The 22,564-nt window shown below is 38.4% G+C and overlaps 1 long non-coding RNA gene across 1 annotated transcript; it reads left to right on the top strand.

Annotated features, from left to right (window-relative positions):
• LOC121398956 lies at positions 1–22,064 on the top strand. The gene is made up of 6 exons (XR_005964653.1): positions 1–43; positions 7,763–7,845; positions 17,010–17,013; positions 20,235–20,375; positions 21,033–21,073; positions 21,324–22,064. It is a non-coding gene; the product is annotated as an uncharacterized LOC121398956 (long non-coding RNA).
• Positions 22,065–22,564: the final 500 nt, after the last annotated feature.

The raw sequence follows: 22,564 nt of genomic DNA, 5'->3' as shown, positions 1-22,564 counted from the left end.
GACATGACCATCTCTTAGTTCCATGGGATTTAAGTTTGTCCAGGTAGGCTCCCTTGTGCCATTGTCTTGTTGGTTGGACCTTGCAGGCCTTAGCACTATGTCTACTGCCAAGCCCTTATAAATGAAGATTTAATCCTGAGCTGTGTAAAAAAAAATGAAGGTTGAATAAACAGATGTTGGATCCGCTCAATTTTGAGGTGCCAGCTAATGACTTGAGACAGCCTGGTCTTTCAATAAGTGGTATTTATTTACAAAGTAATTAAAGGGTATAAAATAAAAAAGGGAACTAACTAAGACAGAGGGAAAAAAGAAAGGTATAGGTATAGGTAAAGGTACAATGGAGGGGAGTGGAAAGTGTCTAATTAACAAAGTATTTACAATGCTCTTTATATACACATAAGGAAAACCATTCAAAAAAGCATACTACCCTTTTCCCAGGACAGCCACACCCAAAAGAAAGTCCCAGCCAATCAGGTCGATGTTAGCTGTTTTTGGAGATGATTCATTTCTTCTTAGATAGACAAGGGAGTGAAATCAAGTTTGGATGCACTGTGAAAGAAATCCCATAGTCCAGGTATCCCTTGTTGATCCAGTTCCTTGGGGACTCTTGCTATCCCCTGCACAATGCTTTTAATGGATGTAGATCATAATGTGACATAAAGTAGACCCTGCATTAGTAACGTATGGGCACTCCTTTGTTCACCGATTGTGTGTATGGGGCTTACTGTGAAATATCCAAAATTCAGTATTACAACAGCTGTGCTGCAGACACAGTACATATTTCTTAAATATTGCTACCAAATGTGACCAATATGTTAATTAAATGTTATTTTCAAAACTATAGGCCAGTTAGTCTGACGTCAGTGGTAGGAAAGCTTTTTGAAGGGTTAATAAAGGCTAAGATACTGGAATTCATAGCAAGTCATAATACTATGAGTTTGTGCCAGCATGGTTTTATGCGTAATAGATCTTGCCAGACTAACTTAATTTCTTTTTATGAGAAGGGAAGCAGGGACCTTGATTCTGGGATGGCAGTGGATGTGATTTACTTAGACTTTGCTAAAGCATTTGATACAGTGCCACACAGAAGTTTACCGGTTAAATTAAGGAATGTTGGCCTGGAACATAGTATTTGTACCTAAATAGAGAACTGGCTAAAAGATAGACTACAAAGAGTTGTGGTAAATGGAACATTTTCTAATTGGAACAGTGTTGTAAGTGGAGTACCGCAGGGCTCTGTACTAGGTCCCTTGCTTTTCAACTTGTTTATGAATGACCTGGAGGTGGGCATTGAAAGTACTGTTTATATTTTTGCAGATGATACTAAATTGTGCAGAACTATAGGTTCCATGCAGGATGCTGCCACTTTGCAGAGTGATTTGTCTAAGTTGGGAAACTGGGCAGCAAACTGGAAAATCAGGTTCAATGTTGATAAATGCAAGGTTATGCACTTTGGCAAAAAGAATATAAAAGCAAGTTATACACTAAATGTATACACTAAAATTATACAATAAAGTGTGTTGGGAGATTCCTTAAATGAGAAGGATCTGGGGGTTTTCGTAGATAATAAGTTGTCTAATTCTGGGCAGTGTCATTCTGCGGCCACTAAAGCAAATAAAGTTCTGTCTTGCATAAAAAAGGACATTAACTCAAGAGATGAAAACATAATTATGCCTCTTTATAGGTCCCTGGTAAGGCCTCATCTGGAGTATGCAGTGCAGTTTTGGACTCCAGTCCTTAAGAGGGATATAAATGAGCTGGAGAGAGTGCAGAGATTTGCAACTAAACTGGTTAGAGGGATGGAAGACTGCCAAGGTTGGGGTTGTTTTCTCTGGAAAAAAGCACTTGTGAGGGGACATGATTACACTTTATAAGTACATTAGAGGACATTATAAACAAATAGCAGGGGCCTTTTTTACCCATAAAGATGATCACCGCACCAGAGGACACCCCTTTAGACTAGAAGAAAAGAACTTTCATTTGAAGCAACGTAGGGGGTTCTTCACAGTGAGGTCATTGAGGTTGTGGAATGTACTGCCGGGTGATGTTGTAATGGCTGATTCAGTTAATGCCTTTAAGAATGGCTTGGATGATTTCTTGGATAGGCATAATGTCAAAGGCTATTGTGATACTAAAATCTACAGTTAGTATAGATATGGGTATATATAATTTATGTGAAAGTATGGAGGGGGGTGTGTATGAATACTTAGTTTTCATTGGAGGGGTTGAACTTGATGTCTTTTTTCAACCCGATTTAACTATGTTACTATTTTGATTTTTGTGTTCTTTTTGGATTTTTAATTCTTCCCATTGTACATGTTCCCATTCTCTTGTTCTTTATCTATCCTTGTCTCTTTTACTGTCACATTGTGTCACGGTCAGCACCCTAAACCAGAACTAGTGCCAAGCTCCCTAGTCTCGGCTCAGCTTCACCAGTAGTGTGACCGCCTTTGGCTTCGGGAGGAGCCCTCAGCGTACTGGATGCCACCTGGACTTTTCGAGAGGAGCAGGACGAGGAGTTCTGGCAAGCAAAGGGGCACGACAGTTGTTAAAGTCAGTTAGGCCGAAGGTCGCGGTACAACAGGATAAGGCAGATTCGTGGTCAGACTGGCCAGGTCGAGGCAGGCAGATAGCAAGAATCGTCAGGCAGGCAAGGGTCAAAAACCGGGTAATCGATCAGATGGGATGAGGCAGAATCGGAGTCAAATAACAGGCAGAGGTCAAACCAGAAGTCAATCAGGAGGGTTAAGCAGAATCGAGGTCGGTTTCAGGCAAGGGTCAGGTTCCAGAGATCAGAGTAGTCAAACAGCCAGGCAGGGTCAAACACAGGAATCAAACAGACTAGAAGCTTTTCAGCACAAGGTACAAGGCACCAGGAACAAAACCTATCACTGGCACTGAATATACACCAAAGTCCCTTTAAATACTTTTTGACGTGCTGACGTCAGCGCGCATGCGCTACAAATCCCCGCCGAGGGGGCGGCAGGCATCCCTGCCGTCCCCCCACTAGACCACCAGAGTAAGATTTTATTACACATTGGTCCTGCTTGTCACTTTGCAGAGTATGGCACACTCTGAGCATATGGCAGGCAAAGTATGGCACACACAGAGAGCATATGGAAGGCATAATAGAGCAGGAGACAGGGACCACTCTAATATGTGCTACATACAGTGACACAGTGCTGGTGCCCCTCCAGCAGTTTGTATGAGTGTGAACAGGTGAACAATGTGGACAGTACAGGGCTTTAGGGGTGTGAACAATAGAGGTGTTACAAGTGTGAAAATTGCAGGGGGATTACATGTGTGAAAAAAACAGGGGATTGCAGCCTGAATTTGAGGTTTAAACAATGTAGGGGGCAGTTAATCTCTGTAGTGATACCATTTGAAGGAGAACTAAACCCTAAAATTGAATTTGGCTAAAAATACCATATTTTATATACTGAATTTATTGCACCAGCCTAACGTTTCAGCTTCTCAACAGCAGCAATGATCCAGGATTTTAAACCTGTCACAGGGGGTCACTATCTTGAAAAGTGTCTGCGACACTCACATGCTCAGTGGGCTCTGAGCAGCTGTTGAGAAGCTAAATTTAGGGGTTAAATTATCAAGCAGAAAATGAGGTTTGTCTGTAATATAAGGTGATGCTACAGGGCTGATTATTAAATTCTGATGCAAATTGCACTGGTTTCTGTACTGCCATGTAGTAATTATCTTGTATTATCCTTGTATGTTGACATTTCTATTCTATGTGTACTTAATTAAACTTTAGTTCTTCTTTAAAGCTTACACATAGCAAGCAGACACAGCAGGCAGATTTTCATGTGGACCGCCAGTTGGACAGCCCTGACTTAGAGTAATGATAGATAGTTTTTTAGAGGTGAATAACCCACCAAAAGAGGAATTAAATCAGCCCAGTCAAAGAATATGTCATTTTGCATAATTACAGAATTAATAATAATAATAATAATAATAAAAACACATTGCTTGGCATAATTTCAGCCTTCAGAGCTAGCAGCTGCTGTATAATTTCATATGCCTGGATGCTTTTTCACTGTAAACACACCTGTTCCTCTTGCATTTGGTTTACTGTTAGCTGTGACAAGTTTTCCTCTGTGAAAGCAATAAATCATCCCAGTTGTCTACATACTCCAGCAGCTACACAATCAGTTATTATATAGATAGCATTAAAGAATTAGGGGGGAATGTAATATTGGTGCAAAAATCATTCACAATTTATTCACATTGCCAATAAATGTTCGCAAAGTGAAAAATGTTGCTTTTGCAAACAATTTGCCCCACACACAACAGTAAGATAGTGATAGCAAATTGTATAGTTTGCAAACGTTCGCAATCAATCACAAACCATTTTTTTCAACAAAATATTTAACAAAACGACAGAGCTGGTGTTAAAGGTTCTCAACGCGTAATTAAGATTCGCAATGCAATAAAAGCCTAATGAAGAATATTACATTGTGACAGGCGAATTTTTATTACATTTCCCCCTTAGAATGTCAAATATTACAGGTACAAGTGAACTAAATCTAATTTATATGTGACGCTAATCTGGGCTATCCAGACACAAGAAGTTAATGTGCCCAGCTGTTGGTATGAGCATGGGTTACACTGCGACTTACACAACAGGGTCAGGGCCTTCGCCAAGTGGAAGCTATGCTTTTAAGGTGTAGTAGAACTACAAAACACAGGCTACTGCATATAAAAATAGATTGATTGGATGCCAGAAGGTTCTTGATGCAAACAAAGTGGATGGTTTATTAGCATAAGCAATGACCACCGGTTTACTCACAGTTGGTTTGCAGGTATAGCATATCACAGAGGAGGGAGGATAGCAGAGGATGTTACAGCATAATGTAGACTGTCATTCCCATAAGGCATAGTAGTCAAGTGTACATCAATTCCCAGAAGACAGATATACCTCTGTGGGGATCGAGATCACCAGTGGAGTAGTTAGGGAGATAAAGTCTAAAGCCTAACACTTTATCCATTGAGTCCCTGCACTAAAGGCAAACAAGAAGCCTTTGGGAAGCTACTCCCTGCTACTATTCTTGATGGAGCACAGAGCTGCTCATGCTATATAAAGCTGACTATCTCACTCTCCTAGAGAGTCTATTAAAGAACTGTCCTAATGATATCTAACCTCGTTCACAGGGTTTCCAGGTCCCTGACTTAATCACCAAAGGTACAGGTCCCTATGGGGCGAATGGCTTTACTGGGGCCTTGGTGATCCCAGGCTCAATGGGAAACACCTAGCAGCACATACACCAGGAGCCAAAGAGGAAGAGGCCACTCCCTACACAAACTATATAGCAGTGTGGCAGGAAATAGTATTACACCCTTTGACCAATAACTAATAGTGTACTACATGACAAGTTACAGAGGCTTATACCCAATAACAAAAGATATAAGAATATATACCATGAATACAGTGCTGTTTGTGTTCAGCACTGCTGTATTCGTGAGGGGGGGCATAGCTGTCTCCTGTACAGCCCCCTATCCAACCCCTATCTTGCACACCATTGCACATAGCAGATTCTCTTTAAAGGGGTTGTTCACCTTTGAGGTAACTTTTAATATGATGTAGAGTGTGATATTCTGAGACAATTTGCAGTTATTTTTTTATTATTTAAGGTTTTTTAGTTATTTAGCTTTTTATTAAGCAGCTCTTCAATTTGCATTTTAAGCAATCTTGTAGCTAGGGTAGCAACCATGCCTTGATTTGAATAAGACACTGGAATATGAATAGGAAAGACCTGAATCTAATTCACGATGACCCTTGAAGGATAATTTACTAAGCAAAATGAAGCATACATGGGGTTATTCCATGAGCATCCCATACTTCTGTGTCATTCATCATTTTGCTGTTAGGCTCCTTTGTGCCACTGCACAAAGAACTTTTCTTTACTTCAGGACTTTACTCTTTAGCACTTGTGCGTAGCCCTTTGCAAATGATGTGGGGAATGTCGTAGAATACACAGCTCCAACGATGAAGAAAAATAAAAATATATATAATATTATATTATACTAGACATTAAGCCCGTTAAATTAACGGGCGCTAGAAAATATGTAGCCAGAGACGTTCCGTGGGGCACATGCGCAGTAGCGCAATCCCATGGACACAGGGACTGGATGCAGAGACACTTGAACTTTATTATATATATATATTATTATCCTATGAATCATCGTTGATGTTTGCCACTTCTTTCTACCAAGGGAAATCACTGGGTTCCATTATTTCCCTACCAGCATTAAAACGTTATTTGGTGGGTGATTCTATTTGTGTCACCTCTACCCCAGAGCAGCCCATTTTCACATGTCACATGTTATTCAATTTCAATTTTACTTTCTCTGACTCCACTAAAAGTGAAGTGAAACTTCCTGTTTAGTTTGCCTGTGACACTGTAGCCATGATTCAGGCTGACCCAAGTGCAATAACGCAAAAAGTGAGATTTAATGTTATATTTGTCCTATCTAGACCCCAAAACACAGAGTAAATAAATAATTTCTAGAAAAGTTGTGGAATTTATGATCTTCTGGCGCATTGGCCGCCTGCAACTAATTAGTACATGTAACCCCTTAGCATTTAGTCTGATAAAGGACATTGGGAACCAACTTGTCAGTCATTCTCTAGGTATAAGCAGCAACAAGCAAGCCATTTGGCAAGGAAATGACCCTCTGTCTGGCCAAGTACAATAGTTAACAGACTATCTAAGGAGGCAGGACCTGCTAAAAAATGTAGCAGGCCAGTTCTAATTTTAAGTATCTCTCTATGGGGTAAATTTATCAAAGAGTGAAGTTCCGCCACTAGAGTGAAATTCCGCAGCTCTCAATTCATTTCTATGGGATTTTGAAAGGTGTATTTATCAATGGGTGAAAGTTCACCCTTTGATAAATACGCCTATAAAAATCCCATAGAAATGAATGGAGAGTGGCGGAATTTCACTCTAGTGGCGGAACTTCACTATTAACTTCACTCTTTGATAAATATACCCCTATGTCTGAGGATTATTCCAAAGAAGGTGATACCATCTACACCACCTCAAGCATCTCTTTCCTTTTTGTGTCACACATGAGGGAATCTGTTGCTTATTAAACCGGTATCTTTGTCCTGCAGTAAGCGGTAGTTTCACTCAGTTTTTATTTATAAGACTGAAACAGTATTTCTTTATATTTTTCAGCCTTTCCTTCTTCTGTTTTTAAAAATGTACCGGTTTCTGCAGACCCACAACATAATACCACTACCACAATCCTTCACTACGGCGGTTATTTATCAAAGTCCGAATTTATCTCAATATTTTCTGCTACAAACTCTGATCAAATCCGCTCGGGTTTTCTACGCTGATTTATTGTTAAATTTTACTGAAAATTTGCTTTGCAGGAAAAAAAATCAGATCTTCAGATCTTCATCAGAAAACACAGATTTTTGCCCGAAAACTCTGAAAACTTTGGGGTATTGCACGAAACCCAGTGCACATCAAAAAATCATTTGGACTTCTGCTATTGACTTATATGCAACCTCAACAGGTCTGAGATGCCGGATTTTCTGATCCGGACTTTTCCATCGTCGGGGTTTAATAAATTCTGAAAAATTCATGATTTTTTAAAAGTCTGATTTTATTAAAAAAATAACAAAATGTTCGTGAGTTTTGCATTCAGAGTTTAGTAAATAACCCCCTAAAAGTATGGTCAACCATTTCAAGAGTTCTGCATGTTTAAATTGGAAAAACAGCATTTCTGTATTTTTCAGCTTTCTGGATAATGGGTGTCTGAATATTGATCCAATACTAACCCTTCATGGCGCCTTCCTATTATATCTGCAGGGCTACACAGGTGAGTTCTGTGAAGAGGTGCATGTGTAATGATTTTGAGCATTTAAGAAAGTGATTCCCTTACTGCAGCAATAATGCCCTGTTGATAAACAGCTCAGACAATCTGTAACAGTCTGGATTCCTTTTGATGTAATTCCTCTTCAGTAATTAGCATGCTTTTTAAAGATGAACATATGGCAAATTCACTTGCAAAACACAGGGATTTTTGTTTTCAGGATATCATGTTTACATGATGTGATTGTAATTTCAGTTCACAAAAGGAGTAAGTTAATATGGGGAAATGCTACATTCATAATGGCAGTAAAGGTGTTATTATATCATTCATATTGCTACACACACACATTATGTAGAAAAATAGAGATTTCAACCAAACAAAGCACCCAGTCAACAGTAGGGGGCCGATTCACTAAATTCGAGTGAAGGATTCGAAGTAAAAAAACTTCGAATTTCGAAAGTTTTTTTGGGCTACTTCGACCATCGAATGGGCTACTTCGACCTTCGACTACGACTTCGAATCGAAGAATTCGAAGTAAAAATCGTTCGACTATTCGACCATTCGATAGTCGAAGTACTGTCTCTTTAAAAAAAACTTCGACCCCCTAGTTCGGCAGATAAAAGCTACCGAAGTCAATGTTAGCCTATGGGGAAGGTCCGCATAGGCTTTCCTAACTTTTTTTGATCGAAGGATATTCCTTCGATCGTTGGATTAAAATCCATTAGAATCATTCGATTCGAAGGATTTTATCGTTCGATCGAAGGAATAATCCTTCGATCGTACGATCGCAGAATTTGCGCTAAATCCTTTGACTTCGATATTCGAAGTCGAAGGATTTCAATTCCTAGTCGAATATCGAGGGTTAAGTGAATCAGCCCCCTAGGCGTATAAAAATAATAAATAAATAATATACAGCATTCTAGCCATGTAAAGTTGGAACTGACAAGGGCAGGAGAAGGGACAATTAGCAACATGAACAACCACTATCTAATGTAAAGCCTTCCTTTGAGTTAGTGTTAGACTAAGGGAGACCAGTGTGAGCTGCCACCTCAAATTCTATAGAGAACTAGGGGCTCTTAAGGACAGCTTTGTGGTTGGGTTTAGTGTGCCTTTAACTTCAATATCTGTGGATGTTCTAGCCTAAAACAATTTTGCTGGAGGACCACAGTAACCACTGCTGATCAATGGTTGAGTAGAAAGTAAATCAGACTTTCTTTATGTAGCAAAGCTTGAACAAATAAAAAAACATATCCAGTTTTTTGGAAATAGAACAAAAATTGGTGATGCAATTCTTGAATGTTCATGTGTGCTTTAAAAATGGCAAAAGAAAAGCATAAAGTTTACTTCAACCGAAAGGATGAAATGTTTAAATGTTATATTTTATATTCATAAAGGGAGTTTTCCTGCATTATATAGACTCTGCTTTAATCAAGAGATAACATGAGGAACACTTCAAAGATTGTAGGAAACAATTCAAGCCATTCGTTCTTAGGGATTGGAACAGGTGTTGGAGAAGAGAAGGCAGTTGAGAGGGAAATCATGAGAAAACAGATGGCTATGAGGGAAAAAAAACATTTTGAGGAAACAGAAAATATATCCAATTAAAGAAAATAACATTGGAAAGAATATGTTGTTGTTCATATGCAAACATCTGAGCCAGGAATAGGCATTTGCTACTATTATTCCATTCCAATTCTATTATTTTAATGACATTTAAAAAACTTTCAAAATGATCAACGGCTAGTAAAATATTGATCACTTTTCTGATTTTCTGCCCACAAAAAGTTTTTTATGCTCCTATAGGAGACTGGATTTCCATGATATTTTGGTCAAAGTGGATGGTAAAATTCTTAATTGGGAACATAATCACTTATGTTGAAGTGGAATGGAAATGAAACATTTCTTCTGAAGCTGAAGTTTCTAAATAGGGGAATTGTAAACACTAATAATATTTTCAGTCTTTGTGATGCTTTGTAAATAAGCCCTTAAGTGTGACTGTAAGAGTTGATTTTCTAAAGTTTGGATTCCTATTTTTTTCATGTGTAGCATTTCTTCTATTAAAATTTGAGTTTTTTTTATTTCTCTAAAACGCTAAGGGGTATATTTATCAAAGAATGAAGTTAATAGTAAAGTTTCGCCACTAGAGTGAAATTCCGCCACTCTCCATTCATTTCTATGGGATTTTTATAGGCGTATTTATCAAAGGGTGAACTTTCACTTCACCCATTGATAAATACACCTTTCAAAATCCCATAAAAATTAATTGAGAGCTGCAGAATTTCACTCTAGTGGCGGAACTTCACTCTTTGATAAATTTACCGCTAAGAGTTTAAGATTTGTTAATTGTAAAAATTCTAATTCAAAAAGTAGTCAAGGTTCTATAGAAGTCAATGGGAGCTGTGTAATCTTAATGGACCTTTTTTTTTAATCATTCAGACTTTTAGAGGTTTTCAGATTTTTTTTTACTAGTAACTATCTGAAAAACTAGAATTTTCAGAGATTTTAGAGGTATTTGTATTTTTTAGTGCATCAGTCAATGTTTTTTTTCCATTTTTACTTTTTATAATTGGATCTTGTAATTCCATGTATCTTGTTACTTTCATGGCATTTGTGATTTTAAAGAAATAAAGTTTAATCGTGGTTTCAAAAAGCTCTAAAACCACTAAAATCCAATCTTTAATTAATGGACCTCTACAAGGGGCTGATGCTTTTCAAGCATAAATATTCATGGAGTGTTGGTAACATCCTAGATGAATGTCCTTAATGGAACACACTTATCTGGTATCAGGTTTGTTGATTTGGAAACATGTGGTTTGGTTTCATCAACAACATGGAAATAAGCTTTGGATATTTGGATGAAATCCACAGACCACAGAGAATATTAGTCTCAAGGGTTCATTTTTTTTAATGTAAACATAGAATTGTTTCTCTTTTTTCCAGAATCTTGTTATATTTGTTAGACTGTGAAATCACTAAGGATGGTAGGCTAAGGGAAGAGCTCTTGCCCTCTAAGACTTCAGTAGGGTGTCACAGAATGTCTCAATGTTAAGAAAGATGTAGTTTTGGCTCATATAATTATCTCCTGCAAAACCTCCATCAACATGTACTGAAAGAATATAACATGCATGCTGGAGTTCATACTGACATAGAAATATTCAGAGCAAACAAACAGGCTGAGGCCAGGAAGTGGAAGTAGTCAAGTCATGGGCAGAAATAAGACAGAAGACAACAACAGCAAGTCAAAGGAACCAAATAATCCTTTAGGTATATATAGGCTGTAACCAAACCCCAGATACAGAATTAGAAATGTATTGACTCATGTATGAAACTAAAAAGTATGGCCTGCCTCTGTTGGGCATATTTGAAAATCCTATGACTTGGGCCTGGTAAGGCCTTCCACCAGGATCCTCTTATTTTGTGACCTCACCATCAGCCAGCTTTAGCCTCTAGACTACTGAAGTGCTAGTACTGAAATTATTTTAAAGAAACAATTGATAATGCACAAGGAAGTGCTTTTTAGTTAATGAGTAACTGGGGTTAAGGATAGCAAATGATCATTGTGCCCCTTTAAATAATATCAGTACATGTACTTTCTGCCTAGCACACCAGAATCGTTTTTAAACTTCCAAAAAAATAAAAAGAACTCAGTGAAAGTGACTCAATGGCTCTGAAATCTGTACAGAAGCTCGGAGCACCTGTTCTGACAGACTTTAAAATTCAATGCCAAGACACCTGTTACCATATGTCTAACAGTATGTGTGTTTTATAGGGGGGGGGAGCCAAAAAATGACTTTTTACATACACAAGAAACAGAGCTTGATATTTTGCTAGCTTGCTTGATTGCCTGGAACATGGCTGGACAAGTTGCAACTCCCTGCAACTCCTGGTAGAGTACGTGTTACCTATGACTCTTCTATTCAGATGAGCCCTAGTTGTACTGTTAGAGAAAGGATTAACCATACTGTATTCCACCACAAAACAGATCTTTCAGCACTTGGGCACCAGGGGTTCCCAACTCTTTTTTGAAAGATATTATACAAACTCTTGGTGGGTGCTGTTCAGATGTTACAGACCCAAATCAAACAGTAAATGTTTCAATAATCTTAACTACTAGCTCTACTAGTTCCTGTATTGGTGGCACTGAGGAAGGGGATGTTCACCTTTAAATTAACTTTTGATACGATGTAGAGAATGATATTCTGAGACAATTTGCATTTGGTTGTCTTTTTTTTATTATTTGTGGTTTTTGAGTTACTTAGCTTTTTATTCAGCAGCTCTCCACTTTGCAGTTTCAGCAATCTGGTTGCTAGAGTCCAAATTACCCTAGCAACTATGCATTGATTTGAATCAGAGGCTGGAATATCTGGCTCTGCTGTGCTCCCCAACCAAGAAACACCAATTGGGTTATGTTTTTTTTTCAAGCAAAGCACATCAGCCTTGTTTCCATATTTATAATAATAATAATAATAATAATAATAGAGTAAATACAGAAAGATTATACCTCAAGTGCTTCAACAAAAAAGTGATAATGTCACTTCAAATCAATGTGCCTAACTGAGGTCTATAGAAATGAGTAATGACCATGTAATTGTCACATATAGGTGCCACATATTTTGGAAGAATAATGGCATCAAGCATACTGCCAGGTTAGTAAAATACCAACCAGGTCTCGTCACCTAACACTATATACACAATGAATGACAAAGCAGGTACGGTTAGCAAGTCTTAGCTTTAATAAGGTACAGGCCATATATGCTGGTTAAAATGATTTAGGAATCTGAAAGGCTACAGTTCTTTTTGAGCAAAATTCTCAGCATGCATTGAGAATTAAAGGGGAACTAAAGTCTAAAAAAGAATAATGCTAGAAATGCAGTATTTTGTATACTAAATATAAACATGAACTTACTGCACCAGAAGTCTAATTAAACAAATGATCTATGTTTTCAAAGTTGGCCGAATGGGGGCTGTTATCTTGTAACTATGTTAAACATCTTTGCAATCCCAAGACTACGGACATGCTCAGTGTAGTCTGGGCTTCTGTTGGGAGGCTAAGCTTACGGATTGTCAAAAATGATCAAAACAGTACAAGTCAAATCATTTCTGCCAAAGTAGCCGATACAACAAGACTGATTAAGAATCAGAATATACAGACTGCACTGGGTCTGCGGATACAAATCTCTACTCAGTCACCAGCTGCTTTATAGGGAAACAAACAAAGCTGCTTGAGGTCAGGGAAGTAAGATCAGTATGATCAGTTTCCCTGCAGAGCAGTTAGGGACCGTCTGAAGTTTCCTATCTGCAGCAAGTAAAGCGAAGAGGAAATTTCACTGCATACAGTCAGGTTTATTATAAAAACAGTAGGCATTTTTTAATCAAAGTATATTGGAGACAGATCTCTTTTTATTAAAGAAAGTAAAAATGGGATTTTATTTTTTTGCCTTTACACCCCCTTTTAACCCTTCTGAGTACTACAGATGTACCACCCAGCCAGTACTGTTGGTTCTACAACTGTTGGTTCTGTTTTAAAATACAGGCCAGTCAGCACCAGAACAATGGGTAGGTGGCAGTGCCTAGGGCATTATTGGGGGTGGGGTGATGGGGTGCAATTCCTTAGATGAGTGAGTGTACGGTGGGGGATACAATCATGCTGTAACCATGCTGATAATATGCGGGAATACTGTACCTCTTACTGTAAATGTTAATGATATTAGAAGTCACTAAGGAGTTCTGTAACCATATAAAGGCACAAAGCTATAGACTGAATTAAACAGGGAACTCTGAATATCACTCATGTATTATAAGCAATAATGTACTCCCTACTGCAAATTATAAGGCTATTAGAAGTCACTAAGGAGTTATGTCACCATATAAAGGCACAAAGCTGTAGGCTGAGTTATACAGGGAACTGTGAATATCACTCATATATTATAAGCAATCATGTACTCCCTACTGTAAATGATAAGGATATTAGTCACGGAAGAGTTCTCTGACTACATAACAATAATAGCTTTTGAGAAAGTGGTTTTGTCCACAAAACGCGTCAAGCATTTTGGCTGTTGTGCACTCTATTTGATGTTTTAAAGATTTTCGAATAAAATTATGTTTTTAAAGCCGCCGGTGCTCCATGTTTAAAGAATATTGTTGGAACCTTCACACATCGGGAGCGTTTACACAGCAGAGTTTCATCAAAGGGTCAGTCATTGCTCCCTGCTTTCTTGTCTTTCACATAACAGTAATAAGATGCATTATGAGTGATTTTCTGATGGTTTTGGAACTATATTTATATTTTACAACGGGGCATTTTTTGTGCATTAGATTAGAAGTACAAAGTCTGTTCCATTACTTACAGTGAATGCTACAGTAAGTTATCTCACTTGCAATAACAATAATACAGAGTACTTTATCAATTCTTGTTGTTTTGAGAAATTGGCATACTTTAAAAAAACAATTCACCCCAAAAACCACTAGATGGCAAAATTCTCTCTCCTACAAAGCTTTCTGTTATAGAATTTGCATAGCTGATCTACAGCTGCTTGTGGAAAACACCTAATTTATTATTCATTTTATTAAAAACACATATCTCACTACTAACAAATGGACGGTGTATTCACATGTTTAAGAATAGGAAGTTATGTTAACTGCTGAGACATATCAATGGTCTTCATCCCAGACCCTAACAAGGGGGTGCAGGGAGTTGAAAGGTTGCAGGTTGATTTCATCTATTGCACTGGGGTCTATATGAAACCTCTCTGCAACTAAACACAAGAAGATCTCCAGACCCCATATCCCATATAAATATCATGGGAATAGACAGCGCCAGATTTTCAAAGGAGGCACCCTCAGGCTGTCCTCCTCCTGCGCCCCTCCCCCAACATATGCTCACCTGTACCCTATATCTCTGTTTGGTAGGAACCCGTAAATATATATGTGGCTGGGTGGCATGCCGCCCCAAAAAATGTGCCACCCTAGGCCTGGGCTTTTAAAGCCCTGTGTTGTAACGGATTTATTTTTATACAGATAAATTTGGGCCCTAAAGGGACTCTAGTAAGGGGTCCCTTACATGGCAGACTGCTCCTTGTCAGTTTAGTAAACATCTTTGCCCCAAAAAGACCTATAAAGCCCCCCCCCCTCTTGGTCATAGAGGCACCAACCATTTATCTGTATAGGAGCCCAAAACAACTCAGATACATCATCCAAGCAAAAGTGTATTGCGGCTAACTGTCTATCAAACAACCTGACTCAGGCACAAAGCCTGAATGTAGAGAGAAAGATGAAACTCAAAATAAACTGATTATTTTAGAATTTCTACAGAAATGATTGCATTTTTTTATTTTTCATTGTTTTATTGTGATTGCTGATGATTTTCCTATTTCAACCCTTTCTAAATATGATTTTCCATTCAAATGTTTCTTTTTCTCACCCTCAAACAAAGCAACAACAAGAGTTTATGGGGTGAATGTAATTAAAGTCGCAAAGAGAAAAGCACTTTGCACCAATAAGAATAAATTCCACATCTCACAATGTAATATTGTTCCTTAAACTGTTATTGCATTGCGAATTTTAATTGTGCACTCTTAAAAAGTGCTTGAAGGTGTCATAATCTTTTGGAGCAAATATAACGACTTTTTCAGTAAGACGTTTTATTACATTTTCTCAGATTCACTGTCATCTGGTATGGTGCCTATGGATTGGAGAAAAGCTGATGTTGTTCCAATATTTAAAAAGGGATTACGATCTCAGCCTGGCAATTATAGGCCAGTAAGTTTGACATCTGTGGTGGGCAAATTATTTGAAGGCTTGTTAAGGGATCACATTCAAAATTTTGTCCTAATGAATGGCATTATGAGCAACAATCAGCATGGCTTTATGAAGGATAGGTCATGTCAGACGAATTTGATTGCATTTTATGATGTCGTAAGTAAGATTCTGGACAGTGGGGGGGCAGTAGATGTGATCTATTTGGATTTTGCCAAAGCGTTTGATACTGTGGCCCACAAACGACTGCTTTCTAAACTAAGGTCTGTTGGGCTTAATGAAGTCGTTTGCACGTGGATAGGAAACTGGCTACAGGATCGGGTACAGAGGGTGGTTGTTAATGGTACATTCTCTACTTGGAGTAAGGTTCTTAGTGGGGTCCCCCAGGGCTCAGTATTGGGTCCACTTTTATTTAACTTGTTCATTAATGACTTAGGGGAGGGTGTTGTAAGTAATGTATCAGTGTTTGCAGATGACACAAAACTATCCAGCCCAATAAATTCCATCCAGGATGTGGCATCCTTGCAACATGATCTTGACAAACTGGCAATCTGGGCAGCTAAGTGGCAAATGAGATTCAATGTTGATAAATGTAAAGTCATGCACCTGGGATGTAAAATATCCAAGCCACTTATACCCTTAATGGGACTGCACTAGGCAAATCCATTATGGAAAAGGACCTTGGAGTCCTTGTAGATGATAAACTTGGCTGTAGCAAGCAATGCCAGTCAGCAGCATCAAGGGCAAATAAGGTCTTGAGCTGTATTAAAAGGGGCATAGAGTCACGGGAGGAGGGGGTCATTCTTCCACTGTATAGAGCACTTGTAAGGCCCCATCTAGAATATGCCGTACAGTTTTGGTCTCCATCACTCAAACAGGACATTATTGTATTAGAGAGGGTACAGAGAAGGGCAACTAAGCTGGTAAAAGGTATTGAAAATCTTAGCTATGAGGAAAGACTGGCCAAATTGGGGATGTTCACGCTGGAGAAGAGGCGCTTAAGGGGTGATATGATGACTATGTATAAATATATAAGGGGATCATATAATAATCTCTCTAATGCTTTATTTACCAGTAGGTCTTTCCAGCTGACACGAGGTCACCCATTCCGATTAGAAGAAAAGAGGTTCCGCCTAAATATTCGGAAGGGGTTTTTTACAGTGAGAGCAGTGAAGATGTGGAATTCTCCCTGAATCAGTTGTACAGGCTGATACATTAGATAGCTTTAAGAAGGGGTTGGATGGCTTTTTAGCAAGTAAGGGAATACAGGGTTATGGGAAATAGCTCATAGTCCAAGTTGATCCAGGGACTAGTCTGATTGCCATTTTGGAGTCAGGAAGGAATTTTTCCCCCTCTAAGGCAAATTGGAGAGGCTTCAGATGGGTTTTTTTGCCTTCCTCTGGATCAACTGGCAGATAGGTAGTTAATAAAAAAAATAAATTAAAAAAAAGGTTGAACTCGATGGACATGTGTCTTTTTCAACCTTACTTACTATGTTACATTTACTGCGCATTGGTGCACTGTGGTTTAAATTTCAAAGTGAAAATCGTGAAATCTAGAAAAAAAACATGTTAATGAAAATAGTGCACAGAAAAGCTCTCAGCAATTTTACATTCTTTTGCTTAAATTTCCTTTAAGTATCCAGCCTTGACTGACTACACATTCAATGTTTGAGTTGCAGTTCAGCAATATAAACACTGCTATAGAAAGTTTCCGACCACTAAGTTTTAAATAGGATCTAAACACTGTTGCTCAAGGACACTTTAAATCCCAGTGTACTTTAACGTGCTTTTTAATTGCTACAGCATTGTTGATGTTGCAGTCCAGGGTTGTATTTTAAAACCTTCCGTTCTCCAGAGCCAGTGGCTTCATTGAACTGAAAAAAATCATCCAATGAGAAGTTTAAAAAAAAGATTATATATTGATAATTTGCAGTTGATAATGGAAAATGCATGATGAACTCACTTGCAGGATTTTTTTTACAATACACGACTGTATGTGCCATGGTGCATGAGTGTCACTATGATTGTTTCATGGTCATGTCAATAAATGAATATTAACCACCAGCAGATCCCTCTCCATCACAACTGCAGGCACAATTCACTGTAATTTGTAGCTATATATATATTTAGTCATATGCTCAGCTGAGGCCACACAATGAAACTGTGCCAAATGCTTGTTCACATGAGAATGATCTAAACATATCCTTCCCAGGAGCTATCCCAGTCTCTCCTCATGGCTGTATACAAACCACTGTGTAACGCTACAAAGAGACTAATGACAATCATTCAGCCTCTCATTTACATGAATTCAGGAAAATCTGAACGTTAGCCAAGTCGTTCCAACCCAACATCACTTCTAAATCTGTTTGTTCAGCTTCAGCTCCTGCGCTGCCAAATTGTGTCAGCTCTGCCAGCTTTATTCTGGTTGCAGAATGAACCGCGTGGTCATACGACAGAGGAAAGTTTGTTCCAACATAAAAAATTGACATATTTTAAACAGCATTGTTTTTAAGGAGGAAAATGACACAACAAAATGTTCTTTTTAGTGCCAGTCACTGAGCGGTGGTGGTTGGCATTCTAGATTTTTTTAATTGACAATAATGAGCATACAGGCTAAATTGTTGGTTGGCATGGATTGTGAGATATGAGATTTTGTTCCCATTTCTAAATATTTGTGTTGCTCGCCAGTCAACGTCAAAACAAATTTCTGCTGATGGTTTAGTGTTTAGTAATGGGACCATGAATCACCAAATTATAACCAATAATCAGTACAGAATATTGGCCACGTTGGACATACTGTAAGTTTCAGTATGTAAGTCGTGTTTTTCATCACATGTGTATTTTGCTTTCATTGATATATTTGAAGAAGATATAACCAAGAGAAAAAAGGGGAAAAGTCTGCACTCCTGATCCGTAGTTAAAAGCCAACATGGTGCTCAGTGTCAGACTGCCCCACCGGGATACCAGGAAAACTCCTGGTGGGCCCAGGTGTCAGTGGGACCTCATGCTGCTAAACATTTGGCCTATTTCATGGCCATTCCCTATTTCTATGAGAACAATGAGGCTAAATAAATGAAATATTAGATTATAGTATGAAAAGAAAAGAGAAGAATAATAGTTCTGGGAGTGAGCCCCTGGTCTAAGGTTTTTTGGTGGGCTCTGGGTCTAAGGCTTTTGGGTGGGCCCCTGGTGTCCCAGTCCGACACTGATGGTGCCCTAGTGGAGCACTAGGCCTGATGCGTTTCAGATTGTAGAGCCTTAATCATATGCTAAGAAGAAAAAGTAGAAGAAACCATAAAACAAACTGTCTAGACAGTAGCAATGGTCTACTCTATTATAGCTCATATTTTAGGTTGGCATGTTTGCCATATGTGTTTGTTTCTAAACTATTCCATAAATCCAGACACCCAGTGGGCTTCAACTCCCAACTGTCAGTGGAGAGGGACGGTGCAGTTCAATGATAGTTCCAGAGAAAAAAGAAGTAGATGGATCATATACTCACAGGTGACAGAAGGTCATTCATCATGGAGGAAAGCTCCACAGAATCAATAGCATTCATTGTCAGATAAATGAGTTGATCAATAACTCGCTCAGTACAAAATTTTGCAGATACCCTGGCTTTATTGAATCCTGGAGCATTTCCACAGATTGACATTATCTACAGTAAATATCCACATTCAGGATTTTGAGGGTATCTAACAGAAAGAATACAGCTCACTTGTCTAAATACGCCCTACTTTTTGGTGATGTGTTTAACGATCCCTCCCATAGCAATACCCAGTTGGTGCAATCGGCAGAAGTTGTGCTCTATTGTCGAAGCTTAGAACTTTGTGGAGGCTCATATACAGTGTACGGAATATCACTTATGGGCTTATTTATCAATAATCAAATTTGTGAGGTTTTAGAGTTTTGTTCTTCTTCAAATAAACTCACAATTTAAAATTACTCAAATGTTTGCTTATTTATTAAAAAATCAGACTATAAAAAAACCGACTGAATACAGCCATGGAAAAAAACTGTACAACCTCAAATCTGTGAGTTTACAAGCTCAAAAAAACCTCAGATGTGTGAGTTTACAAGCTCAAAAAAAGGTAACAATTAGTTATGAAGATGTTTTCAGCTCAATACCAATCTAATCTAAAAAGTGCAACTGGAAATTCCCAAACATTTTACTATACCACTTGGCTGGCCTTCTCTATTACCTTTACATACTTCTAATAATGTTTCTGTGTGAGCCTATTGCCTAATATAACTTATTACAGTAAGGCAGTATTAGTAGGACACTGCATTTGCAATGGGGCCCCCAACTTTAAAGGGACCCAATATACTGCATTGTGTAACAGTTTTTAATTTTTTTTTTGTATGTACACAAGGGATGTGCAGCATAGAGTGCCCTAGTTGCAGCTGAAGTCCAACTACCACACTGATTCCCCTTCTTACATTGTCCCACTGCTGCTCTAACACTGGTCCTGCATGCAGTGCTGCAGACCCTTCCTTCATATTATTGGCTAAATGAAAGCAACCCATTCTGAAAGTTATCATTGACTTTCCACTATACAGGCATATTAAAAGGCATGAATCCTGTAGCTTCAGTACTGAGCATAATATTGGGTTCATTTTCTTTTTTTTGTATTTCAGCTTTTATTGATTAATGAAAACAATCAGGAATACAAGGAATACCAGTAATCTTTCAATAAACATGAAATAAGTCAGAAGGCTGTCCAGAGAGACAAGAAGAACGAAAAGGAAAAAGAAAAGAGAAAGGAGAGGTGCATAGAGGTAAGTACATGTTGAATCATGAGGTAACACATTTTCTTACAGTTTTACATTTGGTAAAGGAGCAAGGTATAGCAAGTGGAGGCTTTAAATAGCAGTCTATCCTAGACACATTTATAGCCTGCTATGAACATTGAGGAAGGAGACCCATGGTTGCCAGATGCCCACAAATTTTTCCGTTTTCCCCGAAAGGGAGGCGGTGAGTTCCTCCATGATGTAAATATCATTAACACTAGATATCCATTCTTCGAAAGTAGGAGGAGAAATATCTCTCCAATGTCGAGGTATTAGAATTTTAGCTGCTAATAACAATTGGATCAATAGACTTTGATGAAGTACATGGTCAGAGTTATCAGTATGGAAGAGCAGTATAAGTTGGGGTGATAGGGTGATCTGGCAACTCAGGATCTCCCTACATGCATTTTGAACATCATTCCAGAACCCTCGCATTTTTACACAAGAATACCAAATATGAGAGATATTTCCAGGTTCCATATGGCATCTCCAGCATTTGTTATCAGTGGACAGATGCATTTGGAAAAGCTTAATAGGTGTCCTATACCAATATGAGAGCGTTTTATAAGAGTTTTCCTGAAAAGAGTTGCTAATAGAGCATTTTCCTGTCAGTCTAAAGATTTTCTCCCATTCTTCTTCTTGCAGGTTTACTTGGAGCTCTCCTTCCCAGATTCGGGTATAATAAGGTAAGTTAGGGTATTTGTGTCGTATCAATAATTTATATAGCAGGGAGATCAAGTGGGGCTGAATTGTTTTTCTATCACAGATACTTTCTAGCTCTGTCAGGGGTCTTTTAGCTTGTTGGAGCACTGGATCACTTTGTAGCAGATGTTGTATTTGGAGAAATCTCCAATGATCTTTGTTATCCCAATCAGATCTGTTTCCCTCTATGAGTGCTGGGGTAGTTACTGACGGAAGTATGTGCCTAATTTGTAGATTCTGAACCCCAAATGCTGACGACATCCCCTCATCCAAAATCCCTGGTAGAAACTCCAAGTTATGACCCAATGTAGCAATAGGAGAGGGATAAGGTAAGAGTTTGTATTTTTTATTTGTAGCAAACCAAAATTTTTCCAGTGCAACAGTCTGAGGATTATCCTTCAATACGACCTCTGAGTGTCTCAATTTGTTCCATAAAATGCTTTTTAATGGGATACTTTGCCCAATGTTCTTCCCACCGTTTCCATTGTTTCTGAGAGTTAGGATTCCCATGCTCAATAAGTTTAGCAACAGGCAGGCTTGGTAATAGGAATAACAGTCCGGTAGACTCAAAATATTGGGTTCATTTTCATCTATGTTCAGGGCTTTCAAAATGCATGCATATTATTAAATATTAATCCCTTGCTTCCAAGCATTCATTGTTCCTCTATGTGCTGACTGCTGAGAATAGATAAGCGCCACCATAAACTAATTCATGCATCTCCTCTACATAGCCTTCCCCATTGTATATAAATGGTGTGTTTGGCTTATTCTAGAACTGCATTTTGATTGCTAGTAATGCTCCCCAATGCAGTTCCCCTCTTTCCACCTGTGATGCACTTTTGCAATGAAGGTCTATGTCAAGGAAAGGCAGCAGAAGGGAGTTTTCTTCTTAGCAGTACTGAGCCAGGGGCAGCAGTGCCAACACAGGTACAATACAGAATTGCTTTTATGCACAATTTAGAGATAGAAAACATGAACCACAGCTCTTTATCAAAGGCTGACCTTTTCCGGTTGCAATGGCTGACAGTGCAGAATAACACTAGTTTATGTACAATCGGGTCTCTGTTTTTTGTTCATGTAAAATTAAATGAGTCTTGATGCTAAGGCAAAATTCTGCAAATGCTGCATTGGTTGACAAGTAGTCCAGGCTCCATTCCTTCATATTCTTGCTGAACCGTTTAAAGAGATCTACATTCCTAAAAAGCTCCATGTTTATTGTTGCAAATGACAAAATAACATTAGCATTAATTGTATTATAACACAAGCCTGGCACCTGCTAGAAACTGGCATATTAATACAGCAGCTGAAGAAATAACACTGTACAGTTGGCATGAAAACAAATAGCTATTAGAATCAAATTGGGAGCAGAATCAGCAAACACTACTAGTGAGCATGTCGGAGACCTCCAGTGACCAAACAGAGGCAAAACCACAATCTCAATAATTTCTCCAAAACTTGCTATTAAGTAAAAAAAA

Source organism: Xenopus laevis, chromosome 9_10S (genome assembly GCF_017654675.1).
Source record: "Xenopus laevis strain J_2021 chromosome 9_10S, Xenopus_laevis_v10.1, whole genome shotgun sequence".
Lineage (NCBI taxonomy): Eukaryota > Metazoa > Chordata > Amphibia > Anura > Pipidae > Xenopus > Xenopus laevis.
The sequence above is the reverse complement of the archived record's forward strand: the minus strand, read 5'-3'. Positions and strand labels throughout refer to the sequence as shown.